The sequence below is a fragment of the Cavia porcellus genome, unplaced genomic scaffold (assembly GCF_034190915.1).
Source record: "Cavia porcellus strain 051 isolate PalLab524CR breed Dunkin Hartley unplaced genomic scaffold, mCavPor4.1 scaffold_11, whole genome shotgun sequence".
Classification (NCBI taxonomy): Eukaryota; Metazoa; Chordata; class Mammalia; order Rodentia; family Caviidae; genus Cavia; species Cavia porcellus.
In genome coordinates this window covers 75,392,164-75,403,968 of record NW_026947494.1, presented here as the reverse complement: position 1 = coordinate 75,403,968, position 11,805 = coordinate 75,392,164, and the positions used below count along the sequence as shown (strand labels likewise).

The 11,805-nt window shown below is 40.7% G+C and overlaps 1 long non-coding RNA gene across 2 annotated transcripts; it reads left to right on the top strand.

Moving 5' to 3' along the window:
* Nucleotides 1-874: 874 nt before the first annotated feature.
* Nucleotides 875-11,331, top strand: LOC134478149 (uncharacterized). Of its 2 annotated transcripts, XR_010050613.1 has the most exons (3): nt 875-1,440; nt 5,700-6,761; nt 8,209-11,331. It is a non-coding gene; the product is annotated as an uncharacterized LOC134478149 (long non-coding RNA). The 2 variants fall into 2 exon arrangements; XR_010050612.1 differs by lacking the exon at nt 875-1,440 and having other exon boundaries at nt 3,717-6,761.
* The last annotated feature ends 474 nt before the right edge of the window (nt 11,332-11,805 follow it).

Genomic DNA, 11,805 nt, shown 5'->3' with positions numbered 1-11,805 from the left:
CAAGTAAAGGTGATATGGAGGAGCTGACCTGAACCTATCTATTCAGGATGTAGAAAGAGGCAGGAAGCAGAGAATTCAAGGTGCATGCCGTTGAAATGTAAAACAGGGGAATAGGGAAACAGGAAACTCCACTCAGAAAGAGAGAGATTAAGGTAGGAAAGACTCAGAAATTCCCAGTGATAAAAGGAAGCCTTACATATTCCTTTGGAAGCCTAGAGAGGGATTTTTTTAGCTTAGGGGTAAAAGATCTGGAGCTCCCTGGCAGCCCGGGGCTAAGCATAAAGGGGTTGCTTATCAGTTTTGTAATCAGGGTAGCATTTGCAGATGAGCGTCATTAGCAATGCATTGCTTTTGAGAACTTCCTGTTAGGATGAATTACAGAGGTTCTTTCTCAAAATTAAAAAATATATATTCTTTTTTAAAAGTGCAAGGGAAGCAGCTAGCGCTGCCAGGCTTCAATCTCCAGGAGTGAAATTAGAATCCCCCGCCCCCAGTCAGCTCAACATTGAGGCGAAACCCACTTAGCTAGAAAGCTGCTGGCTCTCACTCTTGACTTTTTTCTCCCGTCCCCTCCCCCAGACCTCAGAGCCTCTCTTCTGTTAAGCAACATGACCAAGCTGTTTATGGGATGAGCACAAGGTCAACACCATATGTCAGAAGAATCACTGTCCGACTCAGCTACACTGTGACTCTAGAATTTTCCTGGGGAAGTGGGGACAGGCAGACTCCAGGGATCTCCAAAGGGCAGCAGAGGCCCTACAAGACCTGTTCACCACTTGCAGAGGAGGTGTCACCCAAAGACTTGTGGGGACAAGGGTCCCTGGGCTGTGAAGAGTCCTTCCGAGTCTACCCATAGAGACAGAAGCCAGACCTTCCTCTGCCCAAGTGGACTCTGCATCTTGCCCAACTAATGCCACGCAGGGAAATGGGAAAAGGGGAAAAGCAGGCTTTTAGCCTTCCTTAGTGAGCTGTGTCCCTGAGGCCACTGCCAAAAACTAGACCCCAAGACTTTCAAAGTGCAGGAGGCCCCTGCCAGGTATGAGGGAGGCTTCGGGTGCAGCTATTAATAGCGAAGCCCAGCACACCCGCTCCCCTCTCCTCTCTGCCTTACTCAGAGTTTGGCCTCAGTTGAAAGCATGAACAATCTCTTCCAGACACTCCCTGTTTTTACTTCCCTCTGACCACGGGGCTCCTCCTCTGGCTGACCCTAGGGGTCAACATCCTTTCTGGCTGATCCACCCCACTTCCTCAGAACTGGAGGCTGTTTGTTAGCTTCAGGGGTTCCTGGAGAACAGTTTCCACTGCCCCTCCATGATCACATCAAACATGCTGGACTTAGGGTCCAGGATATTGGAGACTTGAAAGCAGAAATACCAGTGTGAGTGTGAACCTCGGGAAGACACCTGGAAAAGACAGAATTTGGAAAATCCATCGGTGCAGGTGGGCAAAGGGCCCTCCAGTGTAGGGAAAGAGGCAGTTCTTGGTGTTCTGGGTGCAGTGCAGAGAGCAGCAGGCATTTCCCAGAGGAATTCTGAGGACACAGGTGAGAGTTAAGACTGCCCATGTACACTGTCCTGTATTGTACTTGGGCAGGGCAGGGCCATAGATCAGGGTTGCATTCCAGGGAGGCAGGAGCTGGCGCTCTGACCTTGTGTCATTCCCCCAATCATGTAGAACTTTCTGCATCTGTAAAATGTGGGTGATATCACCAGTTGTCACTGTAAGGACCAGAAGTATTTGCACAGTGTCCACATGTGAGAAGGTGTGAGGAGATAGCTGTGTCTGTGTCTTTTAGTTGGTATTTCCACCAGGAGCAGCTGGTCCGGAGAGGGCAGAGCAGGACTAACAGCCCAGCTCTGTAGCTAAGAAAACTGGTAAGTAACTGGTTCCTGCACTTAATTCACCAGAACATAAACAAGAAATGGTTCTGTGGATCTGCAAGTGTGGATCTGACTGTGTTCTCTTACATTGGCCTTTCTTGCTGTAAAGATGTCTCAGGAAGGTTTTATTATTTTGTAGTTCCTTTTACTTGTTAAAACCTAACTGTTTTGTAAAACTAAGAAGTCAAAGAATTCACAGTAAAGTCTCATTCTTAGTTTACATCTTATCTGTTCTGGTCCCCTTACTTAGGACTTCAGTGAGGGCCTATCTTCTGGTCACCAGGAAGCAGGATAGATATGATTCATCTCTGTCTTGTTAAGGTAGGCTCCTGCTTGAGTATGCTCGGTGTGGGAGTGTGGAGGAAAGAGAGTGAAGCAACAGCACTTACCAGATTGCTTTGAAATTCTCTCCAAATCCCCTTTGTGGCAAGGCCTAGCTCTCTCCGGGCCATATTCAAGTGTTGGGAGGGTACTAGGAGCCTATCACAGTGCTCCTTCTGTGACATGGGAGACTGGCAGTGGTGACTGTCTCTTCAGACTCCTGCCATGGTAGGGATCCCACAGTCTCTGAGCTGAGGTGCCTCACATGAAGGAGGTTTTCTTCCTGGTGCTTCGGTGAGGTGACCAAGGTCTGTCCACTTTCCATAGTGTCCCATTTGCTCCAGATCAATTGACATATCCCTGGAGGCGATAAGATTGTTCCTTTTGATTGCTCAGTACTCCCCCTTTATTTTTGTGAGCATGTAGTTTTTTTTTTTTTTGTCTTTTTCCTTTTTATCGGTACCAGGGATCGAACTCACGACTGCCTGCTTACAAGGCAGGCGCTTATGCCGCTGAGCTAAATCTCCAGCCCCTGAGCATGTAATTTTTAAATAAAATAAATTCCTGAAGTGAAACTGCTGTCAGCTGATACACATGTTGAAAAATTTGACAGGTATTGCCAAGCTGTTATCTAGCCACACTTTTACCAGTCATGTAAAACAGTGCTTTCTCTCTCATACTCCCAGTAACGTTGTTGGGACATTATAAACTTACACACTTTCTTTTATAGGTACAGACTATTCAGGCAACGTATTTCATATTTAATGGCTGCAGTTTTCAAAAAAACGCCCCACTTTATTTAAGGAGTCAAATTTGTTTAAGTTGTTCTTGGATTATCATTTTGATGTTTTCAAGGTCTATAATGATATCCTCCATTTCATTCTTGTTGTAAATTTTATATTGTCCATCATGCTAGCAGCTTGCACATTTCATTGCTCTTTCCAAAGAACCAACTCTTTGCTTCACTGATTACCTCTATGGATTTTATGGTGCCACTGTCACTGATCCCTTACATTTCCTCCACAGGTAATGTGTAATTTTGCAGCCTTCTTTCTCTTCTCCTCATGGGACTTTGCTTGCACAAACATTAGCTCATCTTTACAGTCTTTTGGGTCCTGTAGACTGCTCATTTTATTTATTTTTAAGTCTATTTTCTCTGATGTTTAGATTGAATAATTTTGATTGTTCTGTTTTCTACTTCACTAATATTTTCTCTGGTATTTCCATCTACTCTTAAGTTTATTCAGTGGGTTCTGTTGTCTTTTTCAGGTCCAGCTTTCTCTTTGGCTGAATATAAAGGTGTATTCTTGTAGTGCTAGCAATCAGGAGGCTGAGACAGGAGAATTGCTTGAGCCCAGGAGTTCTGGGTTGCGTGGAATGTACATAATAAAGCAAATCAAATTTCCCTTTTGATTCTTCTATGTTTCTTCTTCTGTCTCCCTTTTCCCTTTCCCCCCTTTCTGCTTCTCCTTTTTGCAAATGTTAAATTATTCTCAGACTTTATATATCTACATTTGTTTCAGGCATGTTTGCAATTATTCGTTGAAATATTTTTGAGGTTTTGAAAACTTAGATCATTCTAACATCTCTTCCTTCATTGTCTTCGCATCTGTTCATTGTCTTTATCTGATCAGTTTTAGATCTTCCCAGATTTTGGTACCATGACTTTCAGCTGAATCACGGACATGTGCACCTTATATCATGAACCTCTGGAGTTTAAACTTCTGCTTCAATTTGCTTTCTTAGATTTGCTCTGAAGTGATAGAAGACAGTACCTTCTTACTGATTCCAGGTGGAAGAATAAGACCAGGTTCTACACTGGGGCTGCACTGACCTTGGGTGGGGATGCCCTACTACCGCTGGGTAGGGTTAGCGGTCAGGTGCCTGATGTGGATTCTGTTGGTGGTTTCCCCAAGGTGGGGGAAGATGGTTTTGTTTCATCCAGGTAATGGTGACAGTCTCTCACCTGACCTCCTTTGACTGCAAGCGTGTGTGAGAGAAGCGCATGGCTAATGCTGGTGGGGAAGGAAGTCCAGGCTCTACTATGGGGACGGTTGAGGTTGTTACTTCTGAGTAACGATGAAAATTTTACCTTTGCACTTGGCTTTTTTTTCTCCCCATTCTGCACTTGGCTTTTTTGACTCCAGAAGAGTGTTGACATACTTCCTTACTGATTAGATACTGGGCGGGAGTCCAGACTATCCAGTTGGGCTTGCCTTGTAGAAAAGGGTTTGCCCAGTTGTGTATCTGGGATTTTTGCCTGGAGTAGATCCATTACTGTCTAAGAATTTTCTGTCTTGCTGTGCTGCTGTGTTTTGGTCTCTGGTCTAGAGAGAATAAACTTGTGGTTTGTCCTAAGCTTGTTGACATTTCCACATTGTTGCTCCCTTCGACTAGAGGTCTGGGATAAGAGAGGTAAAAAGAAGACCCAAGGAACTCCCCACCTTGTCATTTCCTGGCTCTCAACTTCTCTTGCCAGCCTTCCAATTTCTTTTCACCTGTGAGAATTTTATATTTGCTTTGTGTAAATCATATGTTTTTAATTTTTGCTTAGGGAAAAGAATAGGGAAACGATAGTCCAGCATTCTGAAAGTACAAGTCCTTGACTTAAATTTATTTTAATCATCTTGTTATATGATCAACCTTTTTTTCAGTGAATGATCTAACAATATAAAGATGTATAATGATAACAATAAAAAGAGTAAGTGATACTAGTGTGGTTCTTTCTATGTGCAAGTATGTAATATTTAGTCTCCACATACAACTCTTTGAAGATAGCTGTATTCTGATACACAAACAGTGGGAAAGAAAAGTGACACAACTCTCAGGATCTCAGGGAAGAAACAGAGCTGGGATTCAAAACCAGGAAGTTTAATTTCAGAATCCGTGCTGTTTTTTTAATTCACTGTTGTATCTTTGTGTGACAGTTGATTGACTGTGTCAATTTGAGAACAAAGTCAAACATAATTCTGGATGTGGAATCCACCCTATGGAGGATTATTTTCAGAGTTTGGGACTATAGTAGTGGAGTTGTTGCTGTGACTGTACCTGACCATGTGGTTCAGAAGCCTTTGGATCTGGCTTATGGGAAGAGTTTGGAGAGGTTTGGAGATGCCAGCTGAACAAGCACCTCGGAATGTCTTAAGGTGTACTTGATGGGAGATTTTGGTCAAAGCTCGGAAGATCAGAGTGCTGATAAAGAAAGAAATGTTGCTGGTAAAGATCAGGATCTGGAGGGGTCTTTGTTGAGAAGGACCCTATTGACTCTTAGACTCCAGATAAAGAGTTACTCCTTTAGAGAATGTTTGCATTTTATTCATGTCCAGAGACTTTGCCTGAGACTGAAATTAAGGGCTAGGTAATCTGGTAGAAGAAATTTCAAGGCACTTTAATGTTGAGGCCATGGCATGGCTACTGTTGGGGTCTTTTAGCTAGATTTATATTGAGAATCAAGAGCAAAGAGCCAACAGAATGATTTATTTTTTTTATTGGTACCAGGGATCGAAATCAAGACTGCACAAGGCAAGCACTTATGCCGCTGAGCTAAATCCCCAGCCCCTCAACAGAATGATTTAAACATTTTGAGTTTGGTCAGAAAGGAAGCCATGGTACAGTTGCAAGTTACAGAGATGGAACAATGGAGAAACTGATCATTGTAAAGTCTATGAAGAAAAAGTCAAGTAGTTCAGAAGAGGATAGTAGAAAAGATGACCTCAGGATTTCACAACAATCAGCAGAACGCCACCTTTTACAGCCTCAAAATTGCAAAAATAAAAGGCTTTGCTTTAGAAGAAAGCCTCAGAGCACTGTGTTCTAGGATGGTGGCATCCTAAGGAAGTTGCTCCTTGGGATTAGGTTCATAGGAACTTGACTGCTACAGTCAAGAGAGAAGGAAGCCGGGCTCTTGCTCCAGCTGTTGACAGACTGTGGCATCATCCACGTGGTGTTGATTTTAGGTGCATGTAGAATGCAAGCATTGTGGGATCAGGAAGGCTTCCACCATATTTCATATAAAGCTGAGGAAGCCAGCCAATGTTGCCCTAAGAAGACTGTTTGTCAAAGACTGAGTATGAAGCCAGAGGTACAATGAACATCCAAGAAGTTTGGAAAACCCAGGAATGTAGACCATCTGAGGCAAATTGGAAGGAGGGAGCAGAGCTACCCCAAGAGAGGAACCCTGGGAGTATATTCACTGCCAGTGCCATAAGGCTGCAGCTACCCAAGCACCTAAAATCAACACTCATGGTGTGATGCTAGGATTAAGGATTGAGTGCTACCCATGCTACTGGATAAATAGAAGAGACAGAAAGTGGTTTCTGTCTGCTTGCTTGTCACTTGCTTCTGCAGCTTGTTGCCTTTGCCTGCCATGAATTCTTTCTCCTCTGCATTGCTCCTCTCCCTTGTTACCTTGACTTGGAGCCAGCCAGCTATGGATTGAGACCTCTACAAACCATTAGCCAAATAAACCTTTCCTCCATAACTTTGGGTGTGAGGTATTTTGTTTCAACAATGAGAAAAGGAACTGCAATACCTTATTACCAACATAATATGTACCACAAGGTAAGTGTCTATACACATTTGCTAAATGATTTAATTATAATACTGCTGAAGGGAATTTTATTCTGTTCTTGGATTAGGTTTTTTCCCTGGGCTCATCACATATTTATGCCTCATTCCAGCTTATTTTTTCTGGCCCATTATGTTTTCAACATTTCCATGATATTTCCTTTTGTTCTTTTTAGGTATTAGCCACTCTGTCCAAACATTTTATTTTATTATTTTAATTTTAATTGACACAACATTTATACATAATGATGGGATATATATACTTTGATACATGTATACAATGTGTAAAGATGATATTATACATGAATAACTAATTGTGCATTATACATGTAATTACCAGGACAGTGTAATTGACCTGTTTACCACATTTATTTCTTTGTGTCAGGAATATTCAAGGATTGCTTCTTCTATTATGAAATATATACTAAATTCTTGTTATGTAGTAATTTTACTGTTACGAGCATTATTTATTTTATCTAATTGCATTTTTATGCCTGCTAACTCATCACTATCCTTTCCATTCTCTAGTGACTGTTATTTTACTCGCTTTTTCTGTGAAGTCAACTTTTTTAGTTTCCACATATGAGTAAGGACATGGAATACTTGCCTGTCTGTGCCTGGCTTATTTCACTTAACATAATGATCTTTCATCTCATTTATGTTGCTGAAAAGGATGGGATTAACATTGTTAATTCTTCAGTTTAACCTTAACATTTCTGAAATCTGTACATCTTTCCTGAGCTATGACAGGTGAGTATTTTATGTTCTCATGTAGTTCAAAAATGACCTAGAAAACAGAAGAGAGTTCATCTGAAATTGTACAAGGTCCTTATACCGAGGTTTTTCTAGTTCTACAGAGATGTACTTCAAACCTCACATTATTTTCTAGTCTAAGAAATAGCTTTGAAGTATGAATTTCCATCAGAGTCTTTTTGTTTACTACTTTTTAAATTTTTATTTTATTTATTTTTTCATTTTTATCGGTACCAGGGATTGAACTCACGACCGCCTGCTTGCAAGGCAGGTGCTTATGCCGCTGAACTAAATCCTTAGCCCCTTTTGTTTACTTCTTTACCCAAGTCTTTCTAGTAGCAATTTCTGCAACTCCCTACTATTTAAATACCATGGTTTAAAATATAAAATATAGGCACAGCACTCTAAATATTTAATTTAGATTTCTTTTCTGAGCTCCACATTAATATATTTTACTGTATATCTGATATCTCAGTGTGGATAGTTTCTTAGTTTCACTTCTATGGAAAGCTCGTTGTCCTAGAACTACTTGTGTAAATTGCCTATTATGGTTTGGAGCTTAAGGATCGAAAGTCTTGATCCACAGCCATTGGCCAAGGTGGGACCCAGAGGAAGGAAGTTAGGTCACTCAGGGTGGGCCCTTGAGGGACATTGGAAAACTTGTCACTTCCTTGCTTTGACTTTCCAGCTACTATGAGTGAGCAGCTTCCTCTATCACACACCCCACTGTGATCTACTGCGCTGCCACAGGCCCAAAGCAACTAAGCCAAGAAGCCAGAGACTGAAAGCTCTCAAACTCTGTGTGATGGGTTAAGAACTGGTGGTCAACTTAACACCAGCAGAATTAAATCACCATGGTGCTGAGCATAGGTGCTCCACCTGAGGAAAGTTGCCAGCATAAACAGAGACATGGAGAAGGAGAAAGGAGGCATTGAGGCATTGGGGTATTGTGGGGTTTCCTATGTGTTGCTGTTTGAACCATTGGTTCTCCTGGAGAAGCTCTGGTCCTCACATCAAGCACTGTTTCCTGGCTCCGGAGAGGAAGATGTGTGCCACTTGGTCTCCAGGATGAACTCGTCACGCTGGCTTCCTGGCATGTACTCGACTGTGCTTGTCGTCGGAGGAGCTCAGGACCTTTGTGTCACTGAGAATGGCTGTGGTGCTTTTCAGGACAGCCCTGGTCTTCATTATGAGTGTGACTTCTCAGCTCCAGCGTAGAATCCTCAACCTACCAGCACAGTTCCTTCTCCCCGCTGGCATAGACTTCCTAGCTTCCACTGCTGACCTTTGGGCCTTCCCAGCACGGATCCACAAAACAGACTAGCAAGAATCCTTCTTGTGGGCTCTAGACCTCTAGTTGGACTTGTGGGAGGCACTGTCATGAGCTCTGGGTCTTCATCTGGACTCATGCAGGGCATTACTGTGGTTGATGGCTTGGTTATAGCTTGGTTGAATAGTCTAAGTCTTTAGTGTCATGGATAGATTTCCTGCACTTTTTTGTGTTAAACTCTGGTGATCATCATAAATAACATTATAAACTCCATGTCCTGATTCTAATTGTCCTCTGTCCAACCCCTGACTACAACACTGTGAGACAAATAACCTTTTTCTTCTTATAGTTATTTGACTTAGATGTTTGGTCACAGCAATGGAACACTGACCTACACATAGTCTGTCACTTTTTCATTTTATTTTTGGATTGCTGACACTTTTCACATGAGTGTCTTTGTTAATGGGGGTCTTTTCATGATCTGTGTTCTCCTCTTGCTGATCCATTTGCTTAATGTTGTGCCTACCATTACCACATGGTCCTAAATTGTCTCCTTTTCCAGTAACCCTTGACTTCTGGTCAGTAGTTTCTCTCATTGTGTTCTTTTTAAAAATTTTACATTTTATTAAGATTGGAATAAACTATACAAAATTTCCTTCATCAAAAATAACAGCAATATTTTCTGTGTTACTTCTAGATGAGCCACACTCATTTTATAGGTTTTCCAGGACCCACTGTGCTCTTTTTCAAAATTATTTTGGTTATTTTGGCCCATCTTAGTTACTTTTTACTCATTGCTGAGACAAAATACCTGCCTGATGCACCAAGTTGGGAAAGGAAAAGTTTATTTCTTACAGTTTTTGCAGGTTTCAGTCCATACTCAGTTGGCTCCAAGGCAGGTGGCATGGTGGGGCCGCAGTTCATGGCAGCTGCAAACAGCAAGGGGAAACTGGCAAGAGAGAAAGACACACCTTCTTCCTGCCATTACATCACATCCTAGCTCCACCCCTATGGGGGTGTAGCACTGATACCATCAATCCAAGCTCTAGACAATGAACCAATCACAGATGCATAATGTAAATGCATGAGGGCTTGGGGCCACTGATATAAACCATGACAGTCCCTTTAAAAAATTTTGTTATAAATTTTATATATCTTAAAAATTTTAATAAATTTTGGAATAGGTTTGTCAAATTGCAAACACACTGAAATTTTCAACTTTATTGATAAATTAATTTATATACAGTGAGCATCTACTTTGTTTATACTTTGCAGAATTTTGAGCAACATTGCTATGGCTTGTATCTAGAAGACTCTACAAAGTCTCATGTAGGCACAGGTGAGGCTTTTGGTAACTGGTTGGCTCCAGGGTGCATTATATTGGAGTAAGGGAATACAATAACTAAATTGGCCTAGCCAAGTTCTGCGTGTGAATGATGGAAGGCTGACCCTAGATGGGATGGCATCAGCTAATAGGCTTTTATCCTAGATGGAATACAAATGGACAGAAAAAAAGGCAGGCTTGCTTCTTCCTGTCTCCTGCCTACCCTGCCATGGACTGTTTTTCTCTGCTATACCCTTCTGTTATGCCATCCTGCCTGGGAGCTAGCCACCTGTGGGCAGAAATTCCTATAAATGGTGTGCTACAACAAAATTTTCCTTCTTCAATGTATAGGTGTAGGGTATTTTTTTTCCAGCAATGTAAAAAGTAACTCAAATATATATGCGTGTGCATATATATCAATATCACCACCATCTATCAATGTATCTGTCACACCAAAAGATTTCCTATGTCCCTCACAGTTAACTCTTTAGTACTGTGCCCAGGCAATGTCTGATCTGTCTGTATGTTATATAGACATAAGGATTTCTCTAGTATTTTATATACATTGAATAATATTAAACTTGTCCTTTTATGTCTGGCTTCTTTTGCTCAACATAATCTTCTAGAGATTCAACCACATTAACATGTGTATCAGTTGTTCTCATTTTAATGCTAAGCAACAGTTCAGTACATAGATTCACCAAAGTTTGCTTTTTCAATCATCAGGCAATGGGAATTAGGACTTGCAAATTTGACAAGAAGTATGAAGACTCCTGCTATGAATATTAATAAAAGAATCATGTGAACATATGCATTTATCTCTCTTAGACAAACTATTCTAAGAAAGATATTTATATGAATTTCATGGTAAGTGTATGTTCAACGCTTTAGGAAACTGCCAAGATATTCCCTATAGTCCCATAGTAGGACTATGCATTCTCTAAAATATTAGTGTGACTCTACATCTTCTAAAATATTTGTGTGATTATACATTTCCACTACCAATAAATGATAGAGTTGCTTCAGTTCCTTGTCAGTAGTTTAGTAGTGTTTATCCTTTCTCGAATTCCCGGCAGTCTTTCTGCCTTAGCCTCTTGACTGTCCCACCATACCTTCATAAGTTTAGCCTTCAAAAGGCAGGTAGTGGTACTCTTTTTGTAATTCTTTACTTGTAATTTGTATTTCTCTAGTGATTAAAGAGACTATTTTTCATGTGATCATTTGCCATTCGTGGATTTTTTTTTTATGTTAGGCAAATTTCTTCTTAACACCTTTTCAGGTAACTTGTTCATTTTATTCTAATTATAGAGCTGAAAGAGTTTTTAGTGTATTTTGAATACAAAGGTTCTATCAAACCTTTGTATGGTAAATCTTTTCTATGACTCTGTCACTCATCTTTTTATTTCTTAATGAGATTTATTGACAACAAATTTTAAATTCTTGTAGTGTTCAATTTGAATGTCTTTGTAGTTCAGATTTTTATTTCTTAAGAAATCTTTGTTTAATCAAAGCTCAGAAGTTTTTAAAATTTCTTTTTAGAAATTTTACAATTTTAGGTTTTACTTTTGTTCTATAATCAATTTTGAGTTAATTCTGGTGTGTGCATCAAGGTCTACTGTTTTGCACATGGATGTTCAGTGGCTTCAGCCCTTTTTGTTTAAAGGACCCTTGTTTCTCCTTTTAATTTTCCT